The sequence below is a fragment of the Equus caballus genome, chromosome 3 (assembly GCF_041296265.1).
Source record: "Equus caballus isolate H_3958 breed thoroughbred chromosome 3, TB-T2T, whole genome shotgun sequence".
Classification (NCBI taxonomy): Eukaryota; Metazoa; Chordata; class Mammalia; order Perissodactyla; family Equidae; genus Equus; species Equus caballus.
In genome coordinates, this window is record NC_091686.1 from 40188678 (window position 1) to 40208217 (window position 19540).

Sequence of the window (19540 nt, forward strand, 5' to 3'; positions counted from 1 at the left end):
CTCAGGTTTGCTCACTCATTATCATCAAGTGTTCTATTAAGACTAAGCATGTTTATGTATCTGAATTCATATCCATGGACCCCATGTCCATCATAAATCAACATAACATTTAAGCATCATGGACAAAATTAATTCCAAGAAAGAATTTAGTCGTGGTGTACTTTAAAACAGATTGGCCACTGCAATTACAACTAGAGCCCGGGGAAAGATATACATTACTTAAACAAAAAGTTACATGAATTAAAATGGTTTGCCTTCAAGCTCCAGATAAAACAGATTGTGAAAGACTGCTTACGAAAACAGTGAAAATATAACATGCACAGAGCAAAAACATAGAGCAGAGTGTTTAAAATAAATTCCTGGACAGAAATAAATATACCAGCTTAAAGCAGAAGCTTGGGAGTCACATTTTAACATTTATTTGCTGTGTGATATTGAGAACAATATTAGTTTCCCATGCCTCCATTTTCTCACTTAGAAGATGGGTGTCAAAGTACTTATATAGCTGTTAATAGGATGAAAAATAATGTATAAAAATTGCTTGGTGTGGAGCATAGCAAATAGTGCTCAAGAAATAGCCTCTCTTAGTACGGCAGTCTCACATAATTCTTAACTACTTCCTATTATACTGATCAAAGAATTTAACTTTCTCTTCAAGCATTATTAAAGGAGAGAGAATTGCCATATGTTTAAATGTTAACAACTTCAGGAAATTAGACTCTTTTAATAATTTGAAGAATGAGACTAAGTTTGCTGTCATTTTAAATTTACACATTTCCCCAGCCACCTTTCTCAGGGCCCCCTTGACCTCGCTGTTCCTCAGATTGTAGATGAGGGGGTTCAGCACAGGGGTGAAGATAGTGTAGAATGCTGACACGACCTTATCAAGGTCAGCTGACCTGTAGGATTTGGGTCTCATGTAGGTGAAAATGGCAGCTCCATTAAAGAGTCCCACCACAGCCAAATGTGAGGAGCAGGTGACAAAAGCCTTCTTGCAGGCTTCTCTAGAATGCATCTGGAGAACAGCTGCGACGATAAAACTGTAGGAGGTCAGGATGAGGGAAAAGGGGACCAGAAGCATTAACACACAGCAGATGTACATTACATTTTCGAAGACTGATGTGTCAGCACGAGCCAAGCGCAGCAGCATGGGGGCCTCACAGAAGAAATGATTGATCTCACATGAGCCACAAAATGGGAAGCTCAGGGTAGCAACAGCCTGCATGAGCCCATCAGCTGCCCCCAGGAACCAAGACCCCAAAGTCATTCTCAGGCATAATTGCTGGCTCATGAGGACAGGATATCTCAGTGGATGGCAAACAGCCATGTAGCGGTCATAGGACATGGCTCTAAAAGGAAACTCTCCCCACCACCCAGTGTGAGTGAACAAAGATCCGCAGCCCACAACCAGCAGGGGAGATGGACTTCTTGCCAGTCAAGTAGTCAGCAGCCATTTTGGGCACGATGGTGGCAATCAGCATCACATCAATGAGGGAGAATTGGCTCAGTAGGAAGTACATGGGTATGTGGAGCCGGGGGTCCCAGTAAATCAGGAGAAGCATGATGACATTGCCCATAAGAGAAGCAATGGCCATCGTCAGCACCACCATGAAGAGAAAGAGGTGGGGCCTTGTATGTTTAAAGAGTCCTAGAAGAATGAATTCTGATGTTGTGTTTCTCTTCTCCATGATTTCTTCTGGTGTGATTCTGCAAATGGAAAAATAGAGAAGGAAGGGACTTTCATCATCTACAAACCTTAGTTTGGCTTCATAACTTCTGCACATGTGCTGGATATGGAATCCAAGGTCCTGACTCAAAGCCCTGCATCCCAGTTAAGATGCTTCTGCTTGACCTGTTATTCCACTTCTCTGTAACTCAGCCTGTTAATGTTTTAAATAACGTTAGTCTATGTATTTCACACAATGATATATTGTTTGGTTGGTATAATAGATCAAAATGAATCAAAAGTAGAATAAAACTGTCAAGATTATAAAATTGTAAATAATTTGGCTTCTATTATATTATTTAATAATTATTACTATTGTGCTTTCCTTATGTGTACTGAAACCAAAATTAACCATTTTAGAAAATAAACACTTATTTAAACATTTACTATTTATATTTCTTTGAGTCTTAGATGAATTCTTTTCAAATTTTGGAAATTTTAACATACTCAAATTATTTACTTTTTTAATAAACAAAAAATTACAGCTATTTCACTGTGGGTTACAAGGGCCACAGAAGGGAACAGATGAGTATAACAAAGTTTCCCCACTGAAGGAACATAATATCCCCAATAATTGATGAAAATGTTACTTCCTCTTGTTAAATAACTATTTTTATTACCTGATTTTAAAGTGCGGCTATGCTAGTTCATCACTCTCTGCTCTGAAACCTTCAGTCTGTTTCCATCACACTTGTAATAAAATGCACATTTCTTTCCGCAGCTTCCTAGGACTTGGAGCCATGCCCTACGCATCGTTTCACGACACAATGTACCGTCATGGAGACTTGCAATGATCAGGTGAGTATGAAAGGCAAGCATGAGAGGATCTTTGATGTCAGTAAATGCTTGGAGAGCATAGCAATAACTATAACGACGTACTCGTGATTAAAAAGGTGATTAAAAAGAAAAGGAAGCAGTTTTAAAACAATCTTATTACATGAGGCATAATTATCAGTCACAGGTGAAGTATAAATATATCTGAGAGGAAAAATATTTTTAAAATGCTTAAATTATATATTTGGCCTGTCTTCTGAGGACAGTTGCTTAATATTTAGCAAAACAGATCTATTTTCTTAGGAGACACAAACAAAATGACTGAGCCCACAGAAATGAGCACGGCCTTATGAGGAAGGGTTCACAGGTTGAGAGCTGTTATACACTGAACATAAGTAAGATTTTTTAGTGTTTGACATTTTTTAAACTCCATACTAAGAACAAAACTTGTAAATTCATAAAGAGCAGAAGAGCATATAGGTGCATGGAGCCAATTCTCCTCTTTTCTTAGCAGAAAAATGCACAAATTTGCCACTTCTGTTTATGGACGGGTTTGCAGACCTCTTCATTTCTGACATGGACAGTCCAAAAATATTTCATCCGAAGCCTTAGAGACACAGTAATCTCTGAGCCTGTTTTCTGGAACTGTCTGGTAATTGATTGGTAATTGATTACTACAGAGACAGAGATAGTGATGATGCTTTATAACCCGAAGGGTTTGATTTTGTGAATACTCTAATGCTATAAAAATTAGGCGGCAGACAGAGCCCATGTCTTGCAGAGCCGTCTAACACATAGGCAGTCTCTTTAAGAGACCTGTGGAAAGTCAGTTCTAATGGCTCGTTAAATTGCTACCTCCACCACGTGAACATTCACGTTTGAACAGACACAACAACACAAAGGAACACCAGCACCTTTGCGATGGCTTGTTTAACCACTGATACCAGACACATAAGCAGTCTACCTAATCGAGGCCTTGCCAAGCCTTGGTGATTTGCACTACCTCCTATCTAGTTCATTCAGCTCCTTGTTTTATATATTATTTAAGATACCTTTCTCCTCTTATTGCCACAGACCCTGATTCCTTGCCTGCAGGCTCTCTCAACCTCCATTATAACTTTAAACCACCCTCAGACTGATCTTATCGATGTGGGGATGTATGGATAAAGAACTCTGGGCTCAAGATACAGAACTCCTGGTTTGAGAATCATTTCGTTTACTTTCTATATACGTGATGAGGAGTCAGTTACTTAACCTTGCTGCATTTATATGTTTTAAATTACAAAGCTTCTTAACAGATTACTAAAATAATTAAGATATTTTGTGCATGAATGAATTTTGAAGTAATTTCCCAAGTCATTTTGCACATTGAAAGAAAATTATTAATTTCAATTTTATTTGTTGGTCTATATCATTAGTTGCTATTTTTTCCCACATAAACAATAGCTAGAAAGCCATAGCACAAAATGTCAATTTGATCATTTAACTGAATGCTCTGGAAATGTGAGGATGAAATAGATAGATGATAGAGAGATACACACATGGACACACAGACACACGTGTGTCTCTAATTAATAACAGTAAATTTGGAACCATGACTCTTTAAAATGAAAATGTAGTAAATAAATAACTCTGTGATATCTTCCTCTATTGTGAAAAATTGTGATGTATGGTATTTTAGTAAATTAGGCTTTTCAACATACTATAATAGATAATTTAATAGGAAGGTCAATATAAATATATTAATTTCTTGTACATAACTAATGCAGCTTGATCTTTTTCACTAAATATCATACATAGAATTTTTAATAAAGAATTTATTGGCTTTATGGCTATATAAATGAATTCACTTGCTAAGTGAAACATTTAGCCTTTAACTAAAAGTCCATATTAACTCAGCAAATTATGAGAATATTATAAGTATTTCTTCTTTACATCAATTGTGGACCAAATTAATGTTAGGCTATTAAATAAGGTGACTGAAATTGAGCGAAGTCTTTTTTTTAAATGTACTTACATATTTTCATGAAGTGAGAGAAATACATCCCCTCCAGGAATAGGTTATGGATAGTTTTCCAGGTGTACATGATCACATCCTTCAGAGAAAGAAAAGGAAACTGTTCTTCATTATTCTTAAAGTAATAAAATAGTTTGCCGCCAGAATTTTTCTTATTTATTCTAGGCCCTTTATTTAGAGAATGTTTGAGGAATTCTGTGTCTATTAATCCCAAAATCACGCCCTTTCTGAAGCTCGTAGCGAAATTGATTACAGTCTCCTTCTCCACATTGCACTGACTTGTAAGCTCTAGTAGAGATCATCGTCATAAACTGTTGGAGTTTCCTTCCACAATCTCCTTTTCTCTTCCTTCTGCCATTCTGCCCTCAGCAAAGAAAGTGCCTCTATGTCCAGAAGATATTGATATAACATGGTTAATTTCTTGAAACAGCCACACAGTTCATTGAAACAATCCACTATTTTATGAGCTCAGTAATTTGAATGAATTGATTGCTTATTCAAGAAGATCTATTAGCCTACTGGTTTTGGGTGGACCAGCCCACAATTTACGTCTTCAGAATATATGTGGACAATGGGGAGACTTTTATTTTGTATCATTTGTGAATAAAGTCTTACAACGGTTACTCTGCAACTCAAAATTCAGATGTAGAATACTAAACACTTCATGAATAAGAATCACTTGAAATTACTTACTAATATAAAGGAAAAATAATTCTCAAATTAGACTCACCACTATTGTAGAGTTGTAATCCGTGAGACATCCATATGGTACTGGGTCTTTTTAATAGGTTGACTACAAATGCGCGTTTACAGCAGTGTTGAGGGCACTGCTTTCTCCTCCTGGCCTCAGGCCGTACTTATTTCGAAGTCCTAAGTGACCACTTAAAGTTTCCTACACTTATAAAATACCTTCCCCGGGGCAACGACACTTTCGAAGACAAGTCACCTTTGGTAGAGGAACACAGATTTAACGGTTTAACATTTAAAAAAAAGAGTAAGTGATGCAATGAACTAATTTAACACCCGGGTTTTCCTAAAGGCAAAATAACCCCGAATGGGAAGGTGAAGAGATGAGGCACTCTAAGGATAACAGCGAATGCAAGGCCTTTTCAAAGGCAAAACAGAAGTTCCACTCCTTGAACTGAACAAATGTGACTTAATTGCCTGAAATATAGATTGTTCATTTTACTGACTGATGATAATGATGGATTTTATTCATTAATCAAATATGCTCAGCATTTTACATATATTTCAAACATTTTATTTAATCTTTAAAACAGCCGTTTGATCTATGAACTTCTGCATTCTACCAGAATGCAAACAATGTTAATATTTTTAAGCACCATACCTATATTTAATTGTCCTGAGGTAGCAGAATGGAGGAATTTTGTTTAAGTCACCTCAGTGTGTGGTTCTCAAACTTTAGGGAGCATTTGAATCACTCAGAGGGATGGTTAGTTACACGTTGAGAAATATGTCCTTAAATAAGTCATGTAAAGTTGAATTTTGACTCTATCCTTAACTGGTCTTCAGTGCTTTGATAGCCTCTAAACTCATTGATTTCCAATTTTTTAAACCCTTTTTCTATTCCTTATGTATTTCATGATCTTGGATTAGCATTATAAGTGATCTTCCTCTTCCTCTTCTACAAAATATGCCTAATAACCTTGCTTACTTTGTAACATTATTAGAAGGATTAAATAAAATATTTGTAAATTATTTGGAAGAGTATCTGGCCCTTCGTAAATCTGGTATAAACGTTCATTTTTATCATCACCATGATTGTTTCCAATGGGGGAAAAACTGTCTTGAAAGCAGGGCTTATGTTGATTCTGGCCCAAGTGTTATGAAAAATTATCTAAAAAAGTAAATAAGCAAAGGGAGAGCAGTCTGTCCTTTCAGTGTTATACTTGGTCATTGTTTAACAGGACTGCTCAAAGATTATTTAGTTCTCTGGGTGAATGCAACTGTGTTTGGCTTACTATTTATTAATAATCAGGGCCAAGAATCTGTGAACTTGCATATTAGTGTATATATTTGGTTCCAGTACAGATGCAAATAATTTATGTCTGGTAATAAAGTAAGAAACCAACCAACTTAGCCAAAAAACAAAAACTCAAGCAGTGAGAAGGTTTTTTCCTCCTGACACCAAATGTGTGGTGTCTTCCAATACCTCTTTTCCAACACTCTGACATCAACCACAGAGCCTACAATTTAATCAAATCTGACACTACCTGGAGTCAGTTCAGGGCTTAGTCCCATAGACTGCCTCCTTCAGGTGCTCGTCACAATTGTCAGGTTTTGATGCTTCTGTCCAACTTGGCTACAAAGAGCTCCTAGGACCCTCTCCTCAGGTTCTGTAATTTTCTAGAATGACTCACAACAGTCAGAACAATGCTATTATAATGATTACAGCTTATTATAAAGGATAAAAATGGACAACCAGATAAAGCGGTTCATGGGTGAGCTTTGGAAGGCTCTTGAGTGCAGGAGCTTCTATTCTCGTGGAGTTGGGTTGCACCATCCTCCCAATCAGTGTTTGTGCACAGAAGCTCTCTGAGCACTGTCATTTAGGAGTTTTATGGAGGTTTAATTACATACTCATGATTGTAGCCATTGGTGATTAACTAAATTTACAGTCTTGCTCTCTTCTCTGGAGGTTGGGGAATGGGACCAAAAGTTCCAAACTTCTAATCACGGCTTGGTCTTCTGGCAACCAGGTCCCATAGTCAAGCTATATAGAGGCCCACCAAGAGTCTCCTCAGAACAAAAAGGAGCCCTATCACATTTACCACTCTGGAAGTTCCAAGGTTTTTAGGAGTTCTGTGCCAAGAACCTAGGACAAAGATCAATTATTCTTATGTTATAAAACAACAAGAAAAAGTGAAAATAACAAATAGCATTTTTTTTTTCAGTGTGGCCTTCTCACAGGTTTATAAAAAGCCCTGTTCAACTCAAACACTTTTTGCACGAGCTGTAACACCCTCTTTGTCCCCTCATGGATAAGTTAAACTTTGAATAGACATTCATTTATTTCAAATTTTTGTGAGAGTGAGGAATGTTCGGAACATGAGATGCCACTGCATAGAACACAACAACCATCTGAGATGCACTGGAAATTGGGTTGGTAGGGTTAAAGGATGTGTTTTCATTGCTAAGGTTGCCAGACTCTGGAGGGGGTCAACACGTGAAGACATTTTGACCTGTTCATTGTCTGAACCCAACTGGGAGAGCAATGTGAGGACTTGGTCTCACAAGGCCAAAATTGGTCTGAATGGAAGGAAAGGAAAGATGAGGCAAATGAAAAATACTCTTCTAAGATCTGTTGACAGACTGCAGGCAACCTACATGAGCTCTCTAAAACAGGATGACCCAGGACCCAATAAGCAGAAGTCAAAACACAGAAAGGAAAAAAGTTAAGTAATTAAGGGACCAATGACCCATGAAATAACTTGTATTTAGATGTGAGTATACTCCTTTAAAGGTCCTCAAAAATGGATGAAGGACCCATGACTGTTTCAATGAATAAAAGTGGGAGGGAGACTTTAATGGCCCATGGTCTTCGCTGCTAAACAAAGCACACAGACAAGATGCTCCAACCTGATTGAAATGTCAACAGAAAGCACTGTGAGTACTGCTGCTCACAACTACACCTGCAGGATTAGGAATCTCTAATTTTAGCATTTATCCATCACAAATTAACAAGTTATGCGAGGTGTATGAAATTATGTAGTATTCTACATTCTAACCAAAGCTTGAAATTGACAAACTTTCAGTTTTACCAATCTCTTGACAATGGAGAAAATCACGTTTTACACATAATTTGTATTTGCTGATTTTCTAATGAGGTTAAATATCATTTCACTCACTCAATTGCAATTCATGTTTTCTTTCCTGTAAAACTATTTATTCTTGCCATTTATCCATTTTTCTTCTGAGATTTAAGGCTATTTATTTGTGAGTGTTCTTTGATTGGAGAATTTAATCCATTTACATTTAAAGTGGTGATTGTTATGTGGGGACTTAATGCTGCCATTTTAATTCTTGTTTTCTGGCTGTTCTCTGTTTCCATCATTTCTCCTCCTTTGTATTTCTGACTGCCATTTCATTTTGGTTGTTTTCTGAGGTAGATTTCTCCGTTTTCTCTTTTTTTGTGAATTGTGGCTGTACTCTGATTTTTTGTTTAGTGGTTATCGTGAGGATTGTATGAAAGATATTCTCTTTTAAGTTGTAATTGAGCCTTTGCCTCCCTGATCTGGTGGAGAGCCACAGGTTTCTGATCCTGTCTGTCTATTTATCTCCTGCTCAGAGCTGTGTAGACCTTTGCATTTTTGTTTCTGGTGTGACGGCATCTTTAATTATTTCTTGTCAAGGAGGTCTAGTGGTGATGAACTCCCTCAGCTTTTGCTTATCTGGGAAAGCTGTTACTTCTCCATTGTATCTGAAAGTTCATTGGATAGAGTATTCTTGGCTGAAAGTTTTTGTCTTTCATTATTTTGAATATATCATTCCATACTCTCTTAGCCTGTAGGGTTTGTCCTGAGAAATCTGCTGAAAGCCTGGTAGGGTTTCATTGGTAGGTTATTTTCTTCTGCCTCTCTGCTCCTAGTATTTTGTCTTTATCATTAAATTTGGCCATTTTTACTATTATATGCCTTGGAGAAGGTCTTTTAGCATTGATGAAGTTGGGCATTCAATTAGCTTCATTTATCTGTAAATCTGAAACCATCCCCAGCTTTAGGAAGTTCCCAGCAATTATTTCTTTGAACGAGTTCTCGGCTCCTTTCTCCCTCTCTTCTCCCACTGCAATACCTATAATCCTTATGTTGCTTTTCTTAATTGAGTGATATATTTCTTGCAGAATTCCTTCCTATTTAAAAATTTAGCTCTGTCTCCTCCTCCACTTGTAGCATTTCTACATTTTTCTCCTCTAGAAGACTATTTACTCCATAACATCAGTTCTATTTCTTAATGATTCTAGATTATTTTTTATTTCATTAATTGTGTTTTTCACATACAGAATTTCTGCTTGATTTTTTAAAGTTTCAATCTCTTTGGCGAAGAGATTCATTTTATTGCTGGTTTCCTTGAATTGTCTTTCTGTGTTTTCTAGTAAGTCATTGAGTTTCTTATGATGGCTATTTCGAATTCTCTATCATTTAGGTTCTGTATTTCTCTGTCTTCAGTGTTGGTTTCTGGAGAATTGTCATTTTCCTTCTGGTCTGAATTGTTGCAGCCGTTTTCTCATGGTGTTTGATGAGCTAATCTTTTGTCAGGGCATTTGTGGTATTCTTAGGATGCAGATTCCCCCTGTTACCACTAGGGGGAAGCAGGAGCAGCGTTTCTGGCCCCACCCCATCTGCTGGAAGCTGTGGACCTATTACAGGTGCTTGCCCCAGCCTGGGGTGAATTCAGACACTTGTGTGGACTGTAGTTGGCAGGCGGGGCTTCCTTGCTGGGATGGGCCACGCTTTGGTGCTTCAGGGGCACTCTGAGCTCCCCATCTCTACCAGAAAGTGATCGCCAGTGGGCTCAAAGCTGCTGCTGCCTCTTCCCACAGCTGCCCAGGACATGTTCTTTTTTGGGGGGCTCAGCAGCACTGTGAGCCCTCATCTGCATGTCTGGGAAGCATTTGCCCCAACACGTAGATCTGCTGCTGTCTCTGTTTACAGTCCATTGGACTGTTGTGCTTGGTGGATGGGGCTTCCTCGGCTGGGACCTGAGCTATTGCTGCCCCTTGGTGGCACAGGGGCATGGTGGGCTCCCTCTCCCCACCAGGAGAGTGAAAACAAGCACAGGCTAAGAGTTACAGCTGGCTCCTCCTATGGTCACCCTGGTGTGTGCTCCCACTGTCGGGTGCTTGCCCCAGGTAGGAAAGTGTTTGTGTGCATGCACAGGGCTACCAGGGGAGTGCAGGGTGTGCTCACCCATCTCACTTCCCCAGTGGCCAATCCACCCACCCTCAGATGTACAGCTGCGTGTGTCTCTCAGGCATCCTGTTGTGCTTTGTGGGTTTCTTCCATTGGTCAGTGAATGTCTATTTAGTTGTAGTTCAAAAGGGAGAATGATGAAGGGAACAGCTCACTCTGCCATGTTGCTGACTTCATCCTCCTGTATGTTTCTTAGCAGCATTCCAAATAGTTGATGACACTATCTAGAGCCTGGTTTGAAAAACACAAAAAACTCTTGATTTTCCTTTTATTTCACTTGTTGATTGTTATTTATTACTGCAAATCAAACCACCCCAAAATCCAGTGGCATAGAGTAACTACAATATTGCTGTTGCAATTCATGAGTCTGAAATTTTGACAGGGCTTTGCAGGAAGAGCTAATCTCTGCTCCATGTTCTGGCTGTAAGTTCCACGTGCAAAGCTGCATTTGCCGGGTGTTTGGCTCTGGCAGGATGACCTCATTCACAATGCTGGAGGCTGGAATGACTGGGTTTTGGTGAGACCTATCTCTCTCTATGTCATCTGTCATCATTCGACATTGTGGTCTGAAATTCTTTACGTGAAGCCTAGAGCCCAAGAGAACAAAAATAGTAGCTTCAAGGCCTCCGATGACCTGGGCCCAGAATTGGTACCGTATGACAATTGCCACACTCTGTTGACCAAAGCAAGTCACATGGCCAGAGCATATTGAAGGGCTTGTTTCTGGATGGAAGAAGCAGCATATAAACATAGAATGGGAGAAACTGTTAACAGTCATCTTTGCAAACAATTTCCACACTGCCCATTCTAAAATGTTTTGCTCGTCTCTTCCTCTGCCTGATTTCTAAATATTAGTTAATTTTTTGTTGTTGGGGAAGATTGGCCACAAGCTAATCTGTGCAAACTTCCTCCACTTTATGTAGGATGCTGCCACAGCATGGCTTGATGAACAGTGCTAGGTTTGAGCCCATTTTGAGTAACTATCTAATTGCTCAAATTACGAACCTAGGAATTATTCTTGATTTTAATCTTTTCTCATCCCACAAGTTCCATTAGAAAATACTCTTGGCTTGATCTCTAAAACCTGCCCTGACTTACAAATGTTCCCTTTCACTGATAATTCTTTAATGCAAACCGTCATTTACTACCGTAGGCTCTTTTGCTTCCACCTTTGTCCCATAATATCCATTCTCTGAACAGCAGATGAAGTGGACATGTAAGACTGTACATCACATTATCTAACAAACGTTTTTTTATGCTTGCACTTGGAGTTTCTACTCTTTAACATGGCTTTACAATACCATCCTTACTCAGGACTTTTTTCCCTCTCTGATGGCAGCTCCAATTCTTTTCTCCCTAGAACTTCACTTTAGTAACAATGGCTGTATTTATGATCTCCAAACATGCCAAGCTCACTGCCATTTGAGGAAGTTTGAACATGGCATCCCTTCTCCTGGAGTGATTTGTGCAGGTTTTTCTTTAAATCATTAAGGAGCAAGTAAAATATTATTTTATCAGAGACTTTTCTAGAACATCCTATCTAATGCTTTCCCAACTCCATGGTTACTTTCCATAATATTAGTATATTTTATTTTATTTACAGCATCTATCACTAACTGATAGCTTTATTCTTTGTCATTCATTGTTACCAGCACCCACATTATGCAAACTTCACAAATTTACAAACCCTGTCAATCTTGATCAGAAGTTTACCCCAGCACCCAGAACATTATCAGGAACAGAAAAGCTATTCAATAATTGTTAACAAATAGATAGGAAGAAATAGTAGCCACATTTTGCTAAGAGAATGTTTTTTGTTACTTTTGGCTTTGTTGTAGGATGGTGAAAGTGGGATATAAATTTTTGCTCATGTTAATATTTGTAAAATATTTGTAAAAGTGAATTTGTAAAAGTGAATAATAAAAATGAAATAATCATTGTGATCCATGTAATGGGTAAACATTTCAGAAAGTCTGAATGAGAGAAATTCCATCTCTACATCCTTCCTTTTCTTTCCTGCCTGACTAGAAAGCATGGCATTGCTGACTGTCCCAAGCTTTTTAGAACAGTATGAGAACCATCCAGACACACGTGCATCAGCAATGATCAATAGACTATCTTGGAAGTATTTCTTTTTAATTTGAAGTGTACATCATTATATTTTGACTTCTTTAGAGACCACATCGTTTTCACCACCAAAAGTCTAGTTTCCATCTATCACCAACAAATGTGCTGTTTCACATCTTCTTTATTCATTCATAGGCACCTATGTTGTTCTCAAGTCTAGGCTGTCACCTTACTCAATATGCCATGTAACCAGGAGATTCTGTCTATTGGAAAAGACACCTGCGGAAAGACTCTCTTCAACCTCACTAGAAAGGCCTCTCATTGAAATGGTGCGGTTAGCTGACCCTTGTGCCACGAAACTCCAGGGAATAGACTCTTGGGTTGTGACACACCTACAGAAACACCAAATGCTAACTGGACCTGCACGTCATCTGGTGACCTGAAAGTAAAGATTTCTGGAGTTGAAGCAGATGACATCTGATGAGACAGCTTTCCCAAGATGTCCAGACCAAGCCTTTGGAAGCTTGTCTGCCAAACCTTTGGTGACAACATAGCACTTCAGATGATCTCCAATGCCTATGATCTTGACAGATGTATTTTAGAAAAAAGGGCCTGAAGGTTCTCCTTCCTATCCCATATTTGTTACTCAAATGTGGCCACAAGAGGTTTCCAATCAGTGCACTTTCCCTCCAATGTTGGAGATGACACTCAGAAAACTCCTTCCTGGCATCAGTGGACAAATGTTTGATGAAACTGGAAAACTCTGACTCTTGAGCAGTGGTGCTTTCAGAGAAAGATCCTGATCAAAATGGGAAAATATGAAAATTAATCAACAGGAGGCCAAAGAGGGAACTGTCACATCCTACATTGATAGTGGAGCCCAACAGGACTTCATCTTCTTGACTGACAAGAAGCTGAGCCAATGAGACAACGTGACAAGTCAGCCAATGAAAAGCCACCATACATCAACCCCTCAATTCCTCCAATAGACACTTTATTTATAAAAGTCCTCCCAACTTCTCCTTCCCCTCTATAAAAGAATTTCTCCTCACCTTTGCTGCTAGGAGGTTCCACATTGATCACTGTAGTTATACACCTTGAGGCAAATAAACCCATTTTGCTGAGGAATGAACTGGCTGTCTATTTCTTAAGATCACCGATTGCTACCCCAGCTTTCTTTTTGTTTCCGTTTGCATGAAACATATTTTTCCATTCCTTCACTTTCAGCCTGTGTGTATCTATAGATCTGAAGTGAGCCTTGTAATTGGCTACATGGGTCCTGTATTTAACCCAGTCAGCCACCCTATGTCTTTTGATTTGAGCATTTAATCCATTTACAGTAAAATAATTATTGATGGATATGTACTTATTGTCATTTTGTTAATTTTTCTGGATGTTTTTGTAGTTATTCATGATTCCTTTAGGGTTCCTTTATATTTCTGACAGACGAGTGGCGTAGGTCTGCACTTAAGAACCAAACGTGGGCCCCCAAAGTGGAGCAGGCCAAAGTTAACCGCTGGCCCAAAATTGCTCATAATTTTAACTAGAAAAAATATACTTTGGTTTTAGAATGAATATTTCTCTATGTCCCCTTTTAGTTTCAGTTTATATCTTCTTTTATATTTTTTAAAAGTAATTTCTCTAAGGTTAATTCTTCTTCATACCCTCTGTATTTTCCTTTCAAGTTTCATTGTTTTCTTTATTTTGGCCTGTATTTCATGAAAGGTGATTTCCTCATATATCTGATGATTCTTCTCTGTCCATATGTATGAGTTAGCCACTCAATGGAAGTTCTGAGGAGAGGGAAGATTTTTTGAAATATAGCCAATATATGTTTCAAGTGGGGACACTATTTGATTGTGAAAAATTTGAAACATTAGGGCCTGTGGATCTCTTTTCTTGCACTGACCAGCTTCTATGAAGAGAAAATTTCAATATCTCCTCTAAGGGTTATTAGCATGGCTGACAGTATCACCAAGCAAATTGGAATGAATTGGACCTCCAGTTCAAGATGTGGATGATTACACACACTTCTCTTGTCAAATTGGTCATCTGTCTGCATCCGTCACTGGTACCCACTCTGGTTCAAAACCTAAGTTTCACGTTTCCATAAGAAACTACCAGTCATCTAAATCTGAAACTCTTCACGCATTCTCCAAAATTGAAATACTGAAAATAAAAGCAATAAAACCACCCAAATTTTATGTCAACATATACATAAACATCTTAAATTAACAAAGCCGATTTTAGGGACACACTGGAACTGTAGGTCAGTAATGAACATTACAGAAAAGAGAAGAATGCTGTATGTTACAGAGTTTCTGATTCAATGTAGTTATCAGAATTCAAAGATAGACCATAATGACCCATGTCCTAGCATAATCTCCTTCTTTCAGTTTGATTATGACTGGTTAGCACGTCATGATTTGGTTCTGTCAAAACGGAAGGGATTTTGCAGGTGTAATTCAAGTTTATCTAATTCAACTATAATTCTACTTTTCAGTCCATTTTGAATTATATCAATAATTGTTTAGGTGTATCTTATAAATAAAAATTTTTCTAATTGTAATAGTAGCTGCCTAGGAGATACTATGTCTGAATGTCATGCACTAACAAACTGGTTGGAACCAGATCAAATAGATAAAGTAGAATAAGCTGCCGGTAACCCGGTAAGCCATCCTCACTGCAGTTAGACACTTTTGATCACTTGACTTAACAAACTATGTACAGACTTGACACATGTCCCAGGATGCTAGTTTTCAAAACTTACTTGGCCTAACCACAGTCTTTCTCTGTAAAGTTGATAACATATAAAAGTAAACAGTTCTGCCATAACATGATATATATGTATTCAAAAAACTTTTTTATGGTAAAACTGCATATTGGGAAGACATCAATTCTAGGAAAAATAGTGCTAGACCATTTAAAACTTAAAACTTATGAGATATTAATCAGAGCATAAACTCCAAATATTTAAAAATTAGTAGCATAGTTAAATTTCTACTTGCATTTTAAATAAGCATCAAACAGTTTTGTCTGTGAGAAAGTAAGCACTTCCTACTCTTCAGAGCTTAATGATTTCTTCTGCAAACTATAGGTCCTTGAATTCATTTACTTTCAATGAAGATTATTTAGTCAATATTTGACATCTGATTTTTGGTTGCTATTTTCATGAGTTAAGTTTTAACACCAGGGAAGTATCATTGCAGTTTTGTAATTGTCATTTCTAACTTCACTAGATAGCTAAAAGTTGTGAAATTCATAATGTGTATTGAAAGAAAATCAGCCACTACTTGTTGCAGTGACAAAACTTCTGTGAAATTTTGTTTCTTAACATAGTCATATATTGCTTAGGTTTTCTCTCAGGGGTCAAAGAGAAGAATTGGATTTTATTCTAGAGTCCTGGAAATCTGGTGTGGGGGAAGGAAGGGTTCACACGTCTACTCTGGAAGCAAGGGTTGAAATTGGTCTTCCTGACTAATCAACTTTTCCAATAACAGTTCTCATCTCTATAAATAGGATTGTTAATTGCTGGTAAATCAAAGTGGTCTTTGCCACAGTGTGTGACACTGAGCCATTCTGGTACCAATTATCCGTATGAAAACTTCTTACCAATCAAATTACATTCATCTACCCACTAAGAAAGACACCCCAAAGTTCCACCAAACCACGACACCTGAGAAAAGCACATGATCTCTGGGTAGTTTCTTGTCCTCTCCTTCAGGCTTAGATGTGATTTCTTGCTCTGGTTTTGGATGTTGGTCTTTGGGACAAATCCCTTGACCCAACATTGTCCGTGGTCCCTGATTGTACCCTCCGGGAGATCTTTCCTTGTCTGTTACCACTCATGATACATCTAAAGTGGCCGCTGGGGTCTCTGCCTAATTGGCTCTCAGCAGTTCCTATTGCCTGCTTTTCAAAGAGCGCACAGCTTTACCATCACAAGCCTTACATATTGGATTAGTGGCTTATGTATTATTACATTCACATCTTTTCTATTTTAATTTTTTAAAATTTTTTTATTGTAGTAGCAGGGATTTATAACATTGTATAAATTTCAGGTGTACATGGTTATATATTTTGAATTCTCTGCAGATTACATCATGTTCACCATCCAAAGACTAATTACAGTCCATCACCATACACTTGTGCCTAAACACCCCTTTCACACTCCTCCCTTCCCCCTTCCCCTCTGGTAACCACCAATCCAATCTCTGTTTCTATGTGTTTGTTTGTCGTTGTTTTTACCTTCTACTTGTGAGTGAGATCATATGATATTTACCTTTCTCCTTCTGACGTATTTCACTTAACATAATGCCCTCAAGTTCCATCCATGTTGTCACAAATGGCCAGATTTCATCATTTCTTATGCCTGAGTAGTATTCCACTGTGTATATATACCACGTCTTCTTTACCCATTAATCTCTTGATGTGTACCTATGTTGCTGCCTAGTATTGGCTATTGTGAATAATGCTGCAATGTACATAGAGGTGCATTTATCTTTACGCATTCATGTTATCATGTTCTTCGGATAAATACCCAGCAGTGGAATAGCTGAATCATATGATAGATCTATTTTTACCTTTTTGAGGAATCGCCATACTTTCACCATTGTTATTTAACATAGTGTTGGAAGTCTTAGCCAGAGCTATGAGTCCAGAAAAAGAAATAAAATGGATCCAAATTGGAAAGGAAGAAGTGAAACTGTCACTATTTGCAGATTACATGATTTTATCTATAGAAAATGCTAAAGAATCCACTAAAAGACTTTTAAAAATAATAAATAAATATGCTCAAGTTGCAGGATAGAAAATCAACATACAAAAATAAGTTGCATTTCTATATACTAACAATGAAGTGACAGAAAGAGAAATTAAGAATACAATCCCATTTACAATTGCAACAAAAAAGAATAAAATATCTAGGAATAAACTTAACCAAAGAGGTGAATGATCTGTACACTGAAAATTATAAAACATTGTTGAAAGAAATTGAAGAAGAAACAAAGAAGGGGAAAGATATCCTGTGCTCTTGGATTGGAAGAATTAACAGAGTTAAAATGTCCATACTTCCTAAAGCAATGTACAGATTCAATGAAATCCCTATCAAAGTTCCAATGACGTTTTTCACAGAAATAGAACAAAGAATCATAAAATGTATATATAAAAACCAAACAGCCAAAGGAATTCTGAAAAAAAAAAACAAAGCTGGGGGTATCACACTCCCTGATTTCAAAATACACTACAAAGACATGGTAACCAAAACGGCATGGTACTGGCACAAAAACAGACACATAGATCAATGGAACAGAATCGAGAGCCTGGAAATAAACCCACACATCTATGGACAGCTAATTTTTGACAAGGGAGTCAAGAACATACAACGGAGAAAGGAAAAATCTCTTCAATAAATGGTATTGGGAAAACCAGACAGACACACGCAAAAGAATGAAACTAGACCACTATCTTACACGATGCACAAAAATCAACTCAAAATGGATCACAGACCTGAATGTAAATCTGAAACCATTAAACTTCTAGAAGAAAAGCTTAGACAGTATGCTGTTCGACATCAATTTTAGCAGCATATTTTCAAGTATGTCTGACCTGGCAACGGAAACAATAGAAAAAATAAACAAATTGAACTACAGCAAACTAAAACGCTTCTGCACAGCAAAGGAAACCATCAACAAAATGAAAAGACAACCTAACAACTGGGGGAAGATATTTGCAAACCATGCATCAGACATGGGGTTAATATCCAAAATAGATAAAGAACTGATACATCTCATCAACAAAAATATCTAACAACCCAATTAAAAAAAGGGCAAAAGATCTGAACAGAAATTTCTCCAAAGAAGATACACAGATGGCCAATAGGCACATGCATGAAAAGATGTTCAACATCACTAATTATCAGGGAAATGCAAGTCAAAACTTCAATGAGATATCACTTTACATCCATCAGAATGGCTATAATTAACAAGACAGGAAACAGTGTTGCAGAGGATTTGGAGAGAAGGGAACTCTCATACACTGGTGGTGGGAGTGCAAACTGTTGCAGCCGCTATGGAAAACACTCTCATCTTTTCCAATGTTTTTCCCTCTGGCCAGTTCTGAGCCATCAGTCACATGCCTTGTTCTTTCCAGGACCTAATTCTCAAGCCTGTCTCCTCACAAGGCCTCCTTTAAACCATGCATATGGGTTTAAGGTCACTTAATCTGCTAATCCTCAGTGGGGGGATGATACCCTTTATTCACACTTTGTCTCAGGAGTGTCTTCACAGAATTCATTTTCAGACACTTACTGGGTCTCGTGTACAGTGTGCATGCAGCAAGTCTAATTCTTCTGTGTTTCTGAAGATTCTGGAAGCCACTGAATCTTTTTTAATATATTTCTTTTTTTTGTTTCAATTGGGACACATTTTTTCCTTTTGCTTTCAATTTAGAACCCTGGCTGATAGAATCAGACTCCAAATCCCAGTTTCGGCTTAAACAGAAAACATGATGGAAAGTAAGGGCAATGATTACAAGGATTGAGGAGGAAAAATGTATTTAAAAATATTTAGGAGACAGAATTAAGAGGATTTCATAATTGTTCGTCTTGTGGAAATGAGATAAAAGTGTTGAGAATAAGGCTCAAATGTCAAATTGGCTCCCCATTTGTGTGACACATCCACCTTTGTTTTTTCTACAATGTAGTAAGAACTCAGTAAGTATTTAATGACTAATAAGTTGTGGTCCAAGCAGCAGCTTTCTTTTTTCCTCTAGATTTTACATGCAACAAAGTGAGTAGTGGGGTTGAACTAATTTTTACAAGAAAGGAATCATTACGTTATTCCATATTATCACACGATTGACCTACACTCCATTGTGTGGGAAAGATACTCATCTCTCAAAATAAGAATGGAAAAAAATATTCATTTCCCTTTCTGTAAATCAAACTTTGATAATTTACTACATAATAAAACACTAACGGAACACATTGTGCATTATAAAAGCATCCAAATAGAGACCATGTGCTTT

General features: G+C 37.7%; 1 pseudogene; it reads right to left on the reverse strand.

Moving 5' to 3' along the window:
- Window positions 1-613: 613 nt before the first annotated feature.
- LOC138923679 (olfactory receptor 2T8-like) lies at window positions 614-1784 on the reverse strand (annotated as a pseudogene).
- Window positions 1785-19540: the final 17756 nt, after the last annotated feature.